Raw genomic sequence first — 14,245 nt, forward strand, 5'->3', positions numbered from 1 at the left:
TTCTTCTTCTGCGTTGGTGTTTTAATACTGGTTTGCAAACAACTTTATGGCGCATTACCGCCACCAGCTGGTCTGGAGTGTGGACCAGGATTCTAACTACTCACTAATACTAAAGAAAATATGCCTTTTTTTCACAGTAGTCTTTTTTTTTTATTCCATGCATGAACCAAACTTACAATACAAATAAACAAATATCTAATAATAATAATAATAATATTAATAATCTCTATTTGTATAGCACCTTTCTAAACATAGTTTCAAAGTGCTTGCACAGATACAATGAAATACAGACAAAATAAAAACAACAATAAAAGAACAAAATATAAAGACCAAATAATGAGAAAACTAAAACCTGTAACCAGTGGTATCAAAACAATAAGTTACTACACATAAGCTAAAAGAGGACAATATAAGGTGTTTATCACTTTAACTCAGGGGTCTGCAACCTGTGGCTCTGGAGCCTCATGATGCTCTTCAGCTCCTCTCCAGTGGCTCCCTGTGGATTTATAAAAAAAATTAGTGGAAATGAATAACTTTTTTTTGTTTACATTTTCATTTTTATTTATTATTGTTGTAGGTCTATGGTACGACAGAGTATTAGGGCCACATTGAGGGAAAAAGATAAATCTGAGATTTCAAGAATAAAGTCGTAATATTACGAGAATAAAGTCATAGGTTTGCGAGAAAAAAAAAAACGTAGTATTATGAGAATAATATTATAAAGTAGTAATTTTCCGTGTTATTTAATTTTTTTCACGGTAAGTTATGACTTTATTCTTGTAATATTACGACTTTTTTTTCTCGTAAAGTGATGGCTTTATTCTCATCATAATACGACTTTTTTTCTCGTAAAGTTATGACTTTATTCTTGTTATATTCCGACGTTTTTTCTCATAAAGTTCTGACTTTATTCTCGTAATATTACGACTTTTTCCGCGTAAAGTTCTGACTTTATTCTTGTAATATTACGACGTTTTTTCTTTTAAAGTTATGACTTTATTCTCGTAATATTACGACTTTTTCCGCGTAAAGTTCTGACTTTAATCTGTAAATCTCTGATTTTTTTTCTCTCAATGTGGCCCTAATACTCCGTAGTACATTTGCACTTGGGCCCTCACTGCATTAGACTTATATACTACATAATTAGACTATAAACTGTGTTACCTTCATCACAATGCTCAAATGTTTTGCAGCTCAAGACAGATTTTTTTTTTTTTTTTTTTGTCTAAAATGGCTCTTTTGATAGTAAAGGTTGCCGACCCCTGGTCTGGAGTGTGGACCAGGATTCTAACTACTCACTAATACTAAAGAAAATATGCCTTCTTTTTTTTTATTCCATGCATGAACCAAACTTACAATACAAATAAAGAAATATCTAATAGGCTGTGCCAGATTTGAGTCTTCATTACGGTATGTGTAAGACAACGAGAATGATAAATAATTGGAAATTTGAATTGACACCAACTGGTGCAGACAGAAAAAACATCAGGTTATGTATATTATTCTAATACTGAAGAAAAAGGAAAAAAAATGTTTTTTTCACAGATTGCTGTTGGCGGCATTGAGGCCCACCAGGTGCCTGGCTGTGGAGGTACATCAGACAAAAAAAGGTGGATAACCGCTGATCTGCAGAAAAGATTGATGTATCTGAAAGTCGATCAAACACAGTTAACTTGTGACATTGTTTTCATTTGAAAACAGTTGAGTAAAGCCCCTTTAACCCCCAACAACCTTGAATAATCCAAATCAAACGCCAGTTTCCAGCACCAGATTTCAGTTGTGATCTTAAACAAGCTGCGTTTTAAAATCTGCACACATCCCTGTATTGCATTTTATAGCTCTGTAACACTACGCAGCCGGCAGCCTCTTTGGTTTCCAGATCTTCTTTAACCAGAGAGTTAAACACACACCAAAGGTAGTTTCAGTAAGACCTCATTTTTCTCACTGTGAAGTTTCCAGACTTAGAGTTCTGTATCTTGTCGTCTGTTGGGATCATGTGGCGGATAGTACTTGTGAATCTTCTCCCAAACAAAATAAGATAACAAAGTCCTGCTATCTGTAGATAAAAGTGAAATACTGTGCCGTCTCGTGGAAAAAAAAAGAGAGGGAGACAAAGAAAGGAGGAGAAAAGTTCTATCACATAATGGAGTTTAGAAGTTTTATTCTTTACTTTTCCTCGCCAGCAGCTTCCAAGGTCATGTTCCCGGGCCAAAAAACACCTTAATGTAAAAAATAATTTTTTTTTTTTTCAAAGCTCTGCATCAATAGTAGAATTCATGCATTTATTTTTTACTGCCTTCAGGAGATCAATCCTGAGTAAGTGTCATCTGAGATCTTTGTGGTTCCCAAATGCTCTTGGCTCAATTCAATTGTACTGAAAGATGTAGACAGCTGCATTATGATTCCAGGAAGACCTGTTTAAAGCAGGATCCATGTCTTCACGTGTTTGAATCTGTCTCTATTGGATTTCACTGCACATTCATCCACCAGCCAGTGTGATACAATATGATCTGTGGTGAACATTATTGATGAAGTGTTCATCAAGATACAGAATCATGTTGCGTGTATGTACAGTATATGCAACACCCTCTGAATGGTTTCCCAGCCCGGGATCTAAATGAGAAATGTATTCCCATGCTAGAACCCAGCACGCTCATTAAAACATATTAGTATTCTCGTCATGTCAGGAGAAAACAGAAACAGGCTTGCAACTTATTTTGGGCCCTGCGCTCTAAGAATTAAACAAACCATGATCTTAACAATTTCTAGCTGCTTAGGAAACCCAAAGTAGTTGAATTAATTATATTAATTAATCATAATGTTGGCCTAAAACTCTACAAATAGCTTGTAATGTGTGGATATTTGTTTAATCAGAGAAAACCCACAGAAAACAGGCATGTGACCTATATTGTGTCCTGATTCAAGCTACAGTCCTTCTGTTAACCAACAGATGGAAATATTTTTAGTCCGCCGTTCCTGTGGATATACAGTGTAAGAAGCATTTAAGCATTTTTGAGAAAAAACATGTTTATTCAAAGCAGCTTTATGGTGTAGATCACATTTAGAGAGAAGTAATAATCAGACCAATGCATTCTGTTTTTGAAAAATTGAATCCATACTAAATAAAACTACATGCACACAAGATGGTTGACGTTTGACCTTTGACCTGTTTTAGGACTTCAGACCCACTTAGTGACACAAGATACTGTATGCACTGTATACAAAACAATAATTATATGGACAACTGTTTCTCCATAAACGTCAGGCTCCACTGGGATGAACCACGAATCAAAATCTACTCTGTGCTATATACACACACACATGATTTTGTGGGAAATGGTGGATAGTTTTACATATTTAGGCCTCCAAAAGGATTCAAATGATCACTCTTTGGTTAAACTGCTCACCACATACAACCTGTTTCAAGTAAAAAATGTTGGAAAAAACAGCTCTACTATTACATAGCGGCTTGATAAGCTGTATGATCACCTTCATCTTATGGTTTAGCATTTCCGTAGCTAGAAATTGCCCATTATATGTTTGAGACAGGCCACACCCGCAAACTGTGGTAGAGCTGCAACGATTAATCGATTAGTTCTCAACTATTAAATTAATAACCAAGTATTTTGATAATCGAATAATCGGTTTGAGTATTTTTTTAAGAAAAAAAGTCAAAATTCTCTGATTCCAGCTTCTTAAATGTGAATATTTTCTGGTTTCTCTACTCCTCTATGACAGTAAACTGAATATATTTGAGTTATGGATAAAACAAGACATTTGAGGACGTCATCTTGAGCTGTGGGAAACACTGATCGACATTTTTCATCATTTTCCTATAGATGAAACAACTAATCGATTAATCGAGAAAATAATCGACAGATTGATCGACGATGAAAATAATCATTAGCTGCAGCCCTAAACTGTGGTACAACAACCAATGTAGAGGAACTTCAGTATTCAAGTGCAAACATTTGCCCTTTGACACTTCATGACTGTCCAAAATTACATGATCATGATAAGATTTAATGAGATGGAAATGACAAAATGCTAATACAACTTTAATCAGATTTGTCTGGAATTTGAGACTTAAGGAAAAGTAAATTAAGATGGTGCAGCTGTGTGACGCCATATGCTTGTCAGGGGGTTCAGTTTAATGCTGCACTTTGTAGGTGTGGCCTCTGTGTCACTGCCACTTTTATCCATCTGGATAGAAGTAGCCATTGGAGAACATGAACACAACATCAACCAGTAACCCGTGTCAGTTTATTTCATTATATGGCTAATTGTCACAGCATATTTTTGAAGCATTTTCTGCCAGCAGCAGGAATGTCTGGATATCTTGCACAAGATTTCATGTTGCATCCTTCAAGTTCATGCCGAGACATGTTGGAGCTATTTTAACACTCCTGAGACACTTTTTTTTGTTGATGTTTCCTTTATTTCGCTAGTTACCTGTAGATGTGACACGGCTGGCTCCAGGGCATCCTTTGTCTCATCACAAAAGCCACTAGCGGTTGATACAAACATCAGTGGACACTCCTGGAATACACACCATCTCACCTGTCACACTGTAACAATCACATCGACAACTTGGTGCAAACATGGGGTGTAAAAAAAGTACACAGCCATCAGCTTGGATTCCTGTCCCATACGACCACTGACACGTGTGTGTTTGTGTTCGTGTGAGTCTACAGTATATGTGTGTGTGTCTGTCTGTCTGTGAGGGGATAGGTGGAGGCCATCTTTCATCTCTTGCTGTGATCAGATATTCTACATGATATGATATGATGATACAGGCCCAATTAAGGGATGGGGTTGTGTGAAAAATGTGATGACAGGGCAAGCGGAAGAGTAGACTGTGATCTGACATCTGAGAGGGAGAGAAAGACAAGGGAGAGAGAAAAAGGTAGCAAGAGAATGGGTAAGGGTGGGGGAAGTGGAGAGGGGGAGGGGGGAAACGGGACTGAAAGACGGTTGTAGGAAAGAAGGGAAGAGTGATGCTGGTAAAGGAAATGAAGATGGCGTAAGCGTGAGAAAAATAGCGAGAATGAATGTTAAGTAGGGAGGGACGGAGAGAATTAATATGATTAGGAAGGAGAAGGGAAAATGGAGAGGCTCATAAAGATGGAGAGTATAAAAAGGGAGAAAAATGAGGCTTCTTTCCCATAAGAAACAATTTGTCAAAGATGTTATGGATCCTACTTTTGATCCGTCTTGTTGTAGTGTGAATGGAATTTTAGGGCAACTTTGACAGGGATACAAAAGTCAGATTTCTTTCAAAAACATAAACCTGACATGCAGCACGGAGAGTAAAAGGCAACACAAGTAAGAAAGAAGCATAGGATTATTCTAGTATTTAATTGTTGTTCCAGATTTTGCACGTACAGGTACGTTTGATTTGACAGACATACAGTAGTACACCAAAAACAGCACAGCCGATTTTAAACAGGGAGGCTTCTTGGTACCGTCTGAACCTGTTTCCCCACATTTCGTTAGTCTGTCAGGATAAACTACAACTGTGTCAGGTGTAGGATTTTGATCGGGACGCGTGGCGCTTTGATCACCCTGCCAGCTTTTATCAGCACGCGTGCTCTTTTCATAACCAAATAGGACCCAATTATGTCAAGCACATTGTTCTTTACCTGGAGTGCCAAAGCACTACACAGAGAGGAGGAAATAACTCGCACTAAAACATCACTTAAAGGGAAAAAAATGCTTTTATTTAGCTGTCAAAAATATACTTGTTAGACTCAATCAATTACATGAAATGAATACAAGTTTCAATGTGAAGAATATTTTCATCTTATTTTCTAGTCTCACATATAAAAATAAAATATATATATATATAAATAAATTGGTTTATTAGTGCAAGTTCACAGTATTTGTCAGTTTGGCCAAATAATCTTTTATAACCAGTTGACAGATATAAAGAGCACACTGCAGGTCCAGGTGTTGAAGAGTAATGTGAAGCTTGTGAGATTTATGGACATCTTTAAGCTCCCATCTTGATGGTATTCAGGCTCCTCTCTAGTCGATCAGGAGGTATACCTTAAAAAAGAGAAATATGAAAATGATTAAAACACCTCAAAGATATTCCAGAAATCTCAGTTGACCATTTATCTTATATTAGATATCATTAAATCAAAGCACCAAAGCGTGAACTCATGTGTATCACAACACTTTCAACAGCAAGTTTACAGATTTTTCATTCCCAGCCAGAGGGGATCTTACAGCAACCTGTTGGTTATAGTTTATCCTCAACAAACACATAACCTCTGTGTGTGCAGTTGAAGCATGAGGGACAGCACTTGTTGTAGAGTTTCATCACATCCCAAAGCAAGATCCTTGAATGAAAGGAGCTCAGTGAGCTGCGAGTTCCCGGTGTACTTGACGGTGACAAAGGCCTCGACAATAGCCGCTGACATTAGTCCCCCTCATATCACGCTGCACTTTCCTCCCATTGTCCTGACTGCACTTCTCACATGTATTGTCTTACGTGATATCCTTAGAACCCGATAAGACGCCCCGGTGAAGGTTTTTGTAGCTGAGGACACAGGCCTGGGAGTGTCTCAGGGTTACAGCTGCTTATTATTCTCCCATAGAAGAGACTGGGAGACTGTAGGGTCTGGGGAACGCCTTATCGGATCCCCTTTACACCCGGCCTAACCTGGGTTACCTGCACCTCCAGCCCTTCCTCCATTACCCTTTGCCATACCTGACACTCCCTTCCTCCAGAAAGACATTATGGTATTACATTTCCCCGAAACTATAGAGCTTGTTGACAAGCATGAAAGGTATTCTGGGGCCCAACATGAATGTATGGGCCGTATAGAACAGCTGGGGTCATTTGAGACTGCGAGGATGTGTGACTGGCTCGGTTAAATCTTCAGTGTGTGGTGGCGTTGTCTGCATCAGACAACAAAGAGCGACACGTCACTTTAGGATCCCATGTCTTCAACGGAGGTGTTCCTAAAGGTTTATTCTAAATGATTTATCTTGTCAGATGCTTGAAATCTCTTGAAAGTTGCTATAAGTCAGCAAAGTACAAAAGTACTGTTTTGGCCACGCTGTCTCCTTCAACAAATTTCTCTGATGTTTGGCTGACAGTAAAAAACAGTTCGGGGTTGGCAGGGGGTCCCTGGGCCATCAACACCCAAACTCAGCCCAACTGTAAAAGATGAAGGGAGGTGGATTCAGACAAGTCAAGCACACCACCCTGCCTGCACCTCAAGGGCACACACTGCCTTCCTGGCCTGCCTGTCAGCTGATCTTCGTCAAAGCTACATGTGCCTCTCTCCGCATCCTCCTCATCTTCTCTGCTGACACTGCAGTTTAATGCCTATATAGAAGGATGATGTCCGCAGTGTGTGTGTGTGTATGTGCATGGGTCCAGGACTTTGCTGATGGTTCTCAGTACCTCTGATATTTGGGTTGCATCAAAACAAAACATTAAAGGTCTTATTGATAATATTTTTATGCAGACAAATATAATATAATATATATTATACATCCACATACAGTAGCTTTTAGGAAGGTTCCCAATGAAAGTATTGTTTTTCCTGAAAAACAATGATCATGATTGTGAATTATTATGTCCAAAAGGAATGTTTTGTTTATCTCTGTGGAAGATATCTGACGTTTGGTTCCCACGTCTAAGGCTTGACGGTAACTGCCTGGCAACGACTTGTTGTGAAGTAAATGCAATGGAACGGGTGAGAGAGAATGCAGCATCGAGTGGCTGAATGTTATCATTGTTATCAATAGCGCCTTTAACAATCACCAGCAGGTAGATGAGTGCTTGGTGTTTATAAGGTGAACTGAAAACAGCTGCAACAATGCTGCACAAACAACACTATACATGATAAACAACAGTTGTAAAAGTGGGTACTTTCACAAAATTAATCACGATATAGAATCATTATTTTTGCTCTCAGACCCTTTGTTGCCTTTACATGTTTCCTAAACATGCCCACCTAGCTCCTCACCTAGAAATGTGGACATGTAAAAAGCCTGAAATGTAACACACTCATTCTGTCTTACATACAGTATTTAAGGAAGATACAAAGGCTTGTTAGTATAAACAAAATGCCTTATGCAAGCCATCTTCTCAAACCAGGATAATGGGTGAGAAGTAAAAGTAAAGTCATCTTTTACAAACTTGGGCATATTTTTTTAAATCAGTTGTGATAACATTTCATACGTTAACTGTAGAGATAGACATTTTGAGACAGCTCTAGATACTGTGCGTTCCAATACCCATACTACCATACTATTTAAAATGCCAGAAAAAGATCTAGTATGTCCCAATATATAGTATGTCAAATGCAGTATGCCAAAAATTACCAGGATGTCCTACTACATCCGTTGCATTTTGCAGTATGCAAGCCAACATGCTTTTCTGGCTATTCTGACCCACAATCCTCTGTGCAGCGGATATATGAGCAAGAGGGTCAAAGCTCAAGGCGCGATGTTATGACGAAGTAGTATGCATTCAACAGTGTGTACTTTGTAGGGACAGCTGCAGTATGCACTAAAAGTAAAAAGAAAATGTATATGATTTGGAACGTAGCCATAGAGACAGTAGATCCACGGGGCATTGCAACATGTCTGTTTTAAGTTTATCTTGCTTTTCTCTCCTTAATTGCCAGATTGACCCAGTTTAACTGAATCAAACTGGGCGTTATTGGTGGTGGTGGTAAAAATTGTGTGATCATCCATTTTTTTGCATTGCTCCACACACTCTGTGTCTAGCAATGTCATTATCCTGGGGCCTTTGCAATGAAACTGGTGAAGATTTATGCTAATGTCTTAGCCACAAGGAACAATAGCCAAAACATGGAATATGAAACACAAGATGTAAAAAAAAAAGATAATCCTTAAAAGGGATATATCATGCTCATTTCCAGGTTCATACTTGTATTTTGGGTTTCTCCTAGAACATGTTTACATGCTTTAATGTTCAAAAACATATTTTCCGCATACTGTCTGTCTGACCTGTATTTACCATCTGTCTGAAACGCTCTGTTTTAGCGCCTGTCTCTTTAAGCTCCCTCCTGAAAAAGCCCAGTCTGCTCCGATTGGCTTGCGTGAAAAATGTTGTGCACTTTTGCAAAGGTAGTTCTCAAGTTGTGGGCGATATATTCTTATGAGCTTCCATGTGACATAGGTAGTCTAATTGGCTTGTTGAATCATGTGTTTTCTGATCTAAGCAGCCCACAAAAAACTGACTAGGTTGTCTTATTTCACATTTTGTGGGTTGATAAGCACTCCAGATACCCAAATGTATGAGTTTTCATGATATGTCCCCTTTAAAGTGTAATGATTTTCAACACATGTTGTAATACACTAAGCAACATATCTAGAATTCAAAAAATAAATATGTATAGTCATTCTAATTTTGGGGATTCTTCAATGCCAGTAGACCAAGATTTTCCCATACCAGATCCACAAACATGGATAGCTGTCATGCTCTCCATCACAATGCGCATTTATGCGGAAAAATACAGGATTTTTTTGGGAGTGGTCTTCCCTCATCCACAAAAAAGGATTTTGTGTCAAAGGGTCCCTTGGGAAATCGACAAAAGCAGAAAGTAGTGCCTGGTGTTGCCCCAAGTCTGATAACAGGGTGGAGGAGTTGTATGCCTTGCTCTCCTTCTGCTAACTACTCCCAGTAGACTGCAGTCAGATGCCTCCACTCTCCAGGAGGAGGCAACTGATGCTGCTGCTGATCTGCAGAGGATACGACTCGACTGAAGCCTATCAGAGCTGGAAGAGACTACTGATACAGACTCAGTGCAGGAGTAACATGATGCATACAGGTAAACGTGCTTGCACTATGTGTATGACTACTTCATTTACATTCTATAATCTAGGACCGGGCTGGGTCTGGCTGCTATACATACAGATGCCAACAAACAGAGTGGGGGCAATAAATAGACACACATGGACACAAATGCACACCAAAAAGATATGACTGACACCAGACTGGTCTCATACACTGTTCGTGGCTATACATACGAAAAGTAATGCACTGTAATTCGTGTATATCCCACAAAATCAATTCATGTATAATTATCATAATCATGAACCAGGAGATATAAATAGCGGCAAATGCCGCGTAGGGAGGAGGTCGGGGTGGTTTGTTGGGTCAAAAAACACCAGACTTTCGCCCAGGAGACCGGCGTCCATGTCCCGTGTGAAACCAGAAGTCAGCGTTGAATTATTTGTCTCGTAAGTTATGAACTTAAGTAACGCCACTTCCCGTATTTTAACCCAAACCGCAATCTTTTCCTAAACCTAACTAAGTAGCTTTCTTGCCTAAACCAAAGGAAGTTGTTTCCTGTGAAGATGGAAGTTTATTTTGAAAAGACTGCATGCATGTAACGAGTGTACATTGTCAGGTGTTGCTGGACATCATTTTGTAGGAAAACAAACTAAAAAGGAGCATTAACGTTTTCGTAAGATATCATACAAACCGTTGCATGAGAAGACGTCGCTGACACACACAAACACATCTCTCCACCATCCTATTCCATCCCTCTCCATCTTATATCTCTGTCCATGCTTTTGAACCTTAGGGAGACATATTCTTTTTCATCTGTCAGTATGGATGGAAACAGACATGTTCAAAACACACAACAATGGCCTCGCCAGCACCAAGGAGGCTCTATGTTTTGTATGCTTGAAGCACTGCATTATCTCCTAAGTGTCTAGCAACCCCAGTATAGTAAATAATGGATGCTCCTCTTCCTTCTGAAAAAAACCTTTTTCACTTCGGGGACCAGTCATGGTTTACCTGTATAAATGCCCTTTCTGTGTCTTTGGAGAAATGGATCGCACTAAAGGATGTGGGTCAGGCGATTTCATTAGCACAGCATTTCTCTCAGTGTCTCCTTCAATCAGCCGTTTGACAGAAGCAATGTCACTCAGAAATGCAGACACTTTCATAAAGAATTCACTGAGAAAAAAAAAGAGGATGCAGCGACTGCTGATCCATAGCAGGGAATTCGTAAAATATAGCCCATATAACAAGATGGCAGAAACCGTAATGCTTGAAAGGAGAGAGCGCAGTCACCTCTGAGATCAGCTGAATATCCTTGACGTCTTTAGCCTGGAGACTCCAGCCATTATGCCATTTGTTTCTGGGTCATGATCTACAAGGTCTCCATCCAACCTAGAAACACAGGATAGGAGTAATGTTTAGTGCATTAGATATGAAACAAGCACACATACATGCAAGGTATACATATAATTTTAGAGACGCTGCATGGAATCAGATGATGAGTCCTATATGACTTATTGGGTATATATTTATTTTTGACCTACTTGCTTCTCTCTACTTTGTGCAGTTAACTCTAAACACTAAACAGGATTGGTCAGGACTACTGGGTCCCACTACGTAACTCTCTTTGGTCTCCCTCCCCCCTTCATTCCGACGTTACATCGAAAGAGTTTCAGCTATTGTGAATTATTTACTTGATTCACCATTCGGCCCTTTAACCCCTCAGCAAATGCGCAGGCAGTCAGGGTTAAAAATACCCTCCCACAGGATCCAAGTTTGACTCTACATGCATGTGTATGTGAGCGTGTGTGTGGGCAGGGATGTGGGTTTTAAAAAAAAATAAAACAGTATATAACCCATGACACATACACCACCTTACATTCTCTCTTTTACAGACACACACTCACACACACAGGAAGTCATCAGAGCATCATTATGTGGTATAGTGAGAATCCAGGCCGTCCCAGATGGGATTATTATAACACAGCTGGATCTGTGCAAGAGCTACGAGTGTGACTGCGTGAGCCTGTGTGTGTGCGTGTGTGAGTGTGTGTGCATGTTTGTTAGAGAGTAAGTGACCTGTGCTTCATGACCTGAGTGAATGTGAGGGTGCCCCTCTCTGTGTCTGTGAAAATATAAAATATATAGTACAAGCATAAAACTGTGCCACGCTTAATCATTAGCAAGAAGGTGCTTTCCATGACAACTGTGTCAGACTGTATAGAGACTGGCTTACATTCACTTATAGTATGTATACAGTGGAGATAGTCACATTGAGCCTCTGAGTCGAAGGCTGAGATAAAAGATGTCTGTCTAACAGCAGACAGCTTTGCCTGTCTGACTGAGTGAATATTAATGTCACCAAGATATGTGGGCCTTAATGGATCTGCATACACACCAACACCAACTCTACATGGCCATGTTGTTGCCGTGGTATGTCGCTGGCATGCAGCAGTGTTGTCATGGATACCCCAGACACATCCGCCATCCCATAAGCGGGGGGATGCTGAGCGCTTCAGAGGGGCTGGCGCCGAGGATCCCCCCCCCCACCCTCATCCCTCAACCCCCAAAACCCTCAACCCCCATTCTCTATCCCCTTCCCCCAAAACTGAATCCCCGTCCCTTATTCTCCCCGAAAACCGGCTCAGCCTAAAAAAAAAAAAAATCTCTCTGCTTGTCAGCTGGGGAGGCCTGGAAACACACAGCTGCTATCTTGTCCCAGTGTCGGGGCCTTCAGTGCTCTTAACTGGAGTGGGTTGTAATGTAACTGGAATGGAGGGAACAATGAGATATAGACAGAGAATATGTTAGTACCAGTTTAAATCTGGTCTGACAAAACTTAAAAATAGATGTTGAACAGGGGAAATGAATGGCGTCTGTGTGCATGTGTGTGTGTTAGCCCTCAGGGCTATGGTTAAGCCTGTAGTTTATCCTTATCCTTTTCATTAGCCATTATCAATAATTCAACATTGCACTTGCTTTAATGGTTTAATGTGGGCAAACCCTCACACATCCACACTGACACACACTCTACTTAATAGCACTCACTCTCTTGGCCTGCGCCCAATGCCACTGAGGTGAATATAGACGTGTAAACGTGCACATAACACAGTCAGTGCACCTAAAGCTTTCAAAGGTAAATACCTATATCAATCAGGAAAAAAAGCCCCACCAGGCAGTCATACGATCTCTTGATTTAGAGAAGAAATCATTTATTATTTCCCTACAAAAGTCTGTTTTACTGTATATCAAAGATATATTTGCAATAAAAAGGCACATCAAATCCTCTACTCTGAGATGAGGAAATGAAAGGGTTAATCTTTTATGACGCGTCCCCTCCCATCCGCGCTCTCTTTTTGCCCTCCCTTTCATATTCTCCAGCATGGCAGCGCTCAACGTCTGCACATATGCTGAAAAAAAAGAATCCTCTTTGATTGGAAGGCTAATTTGAAGTGTCAATTATTCTTATGCAAATGAAGGTACAGTTTCTCACGTCTGAAATGGGTTGAGGGGGCACAGATGGGTGCGTGTGTGTGTGTGTGTGTGTGTGTGTGTGTGCCCACACAAATCTCCCTCCAAAAAACATACAGCGCCATTCCACCCCCCTTCCAACTCTTCATCTATACCTCTTAGGGAAGAAAGCTGACGTACAAAGACAGCCAGCATAATGGGACGAGGGTATTTGCATGCGCATTGTCCACACTGAACGCCAAACAGATCATAAATTGAGAACACAATGGGTCAAAACAGTAACAAAAGGCGTAGAAGTGCAAGTAAGCGCCCCAAAACGTTCGACAATACGGCGGCGTGGTAATACGTTGTAATGTAAATAATGAGATGATGTTGGGTAAACAGGAACACAACAAGAGGCTTGGAAAAGTATTGTGGTCGAACAAAACAATTTACTACAGCTTTTTGCCATTTACACTTTCCAGTAAGATTCTGTTGCCGTACCAGAGGTGCAAGAGAGAAATATAATCCCAGTGGCTGTACAGAGAGAGAGGTACAAGAAGATCCTGTTTAAAGAAAAAAGGAGAGAGAGCGAGGGAGAAATCAAGAGCGACAGAGTGTGTCTAAAAGCATACGTTCGTGTCTTAAGTACAGTATGTGAATGAGTGCACGCTCCTCTTTATGGTAATTAAAGCTTCGGACTCGAACCTGAATCTGGATGAGAGATTTAGACTGACAAAGAGAGACAAAGTGAGGATGAAAAAAAGGAGAAAAAGAAGCAGACAGACAGAGGACTCTACAAATAGAGTCTGTTGTCTGAACCTCTCAGCTGATGTGGTGGTTCAAGAACAAAAAAAAAAGAAGGCTTTTCAGGCCCAAAACAGGATCAAACAACCTGCTGTGGAGTCCGGTTACACCGTAACAATGGCTTACATTCACTCTCAGCCTCAACACACAAGCTTTTACCTCAAAGGGTGTAGAGGGAGAGAGTAAGTCTGGTTTGGAGGGCGGGTG

The 14,245-nt window shown here is 40.1% G+C and overlaps 1 long non-coding RNA gene across 2 annotated transcripts in view; it reads right to left on the minus strand.

Moving 5' to 3' along the window:
• Window positions 1-5,339: 5,339 nt before the first annotated feature.
• The window catches only part of LOC119493136, a 40,830-nt gene continuing 31,924 nt past the window's right edge, over window positions 5,340-14,245 (minus strand). For both annotated transcript variants that reach the window (XR_005207915.1, XR_005207916.1), the window contains exons 3-4: window positions 11,075-11,173; window positions 5,340-6,048 (exon numbers count right to left, since the gene is read on the minus strand). This is a non-coding gene — a long non-coding RNA (uncharacterized LOC119493136). The remainder of the gene's footprint in view (window positions 6,049-11,074; window positions 11,174-14,245) is intronic.

The sequence above is a fragment of the Sebastes umbrosus genome, chromosome 8, assembly GCF_015220745.1.
Source record: "Sebastes umbrosus isolate fSebUmb1 chromosome 8, fSebUmb1.pri, whole genome shotgun sequence".
NCBI lineage: Eukaryota > Metazoa > Chordata > Actinopteri > Perciformes > Sebastidae > Sebastes > Sebastes umbrosus.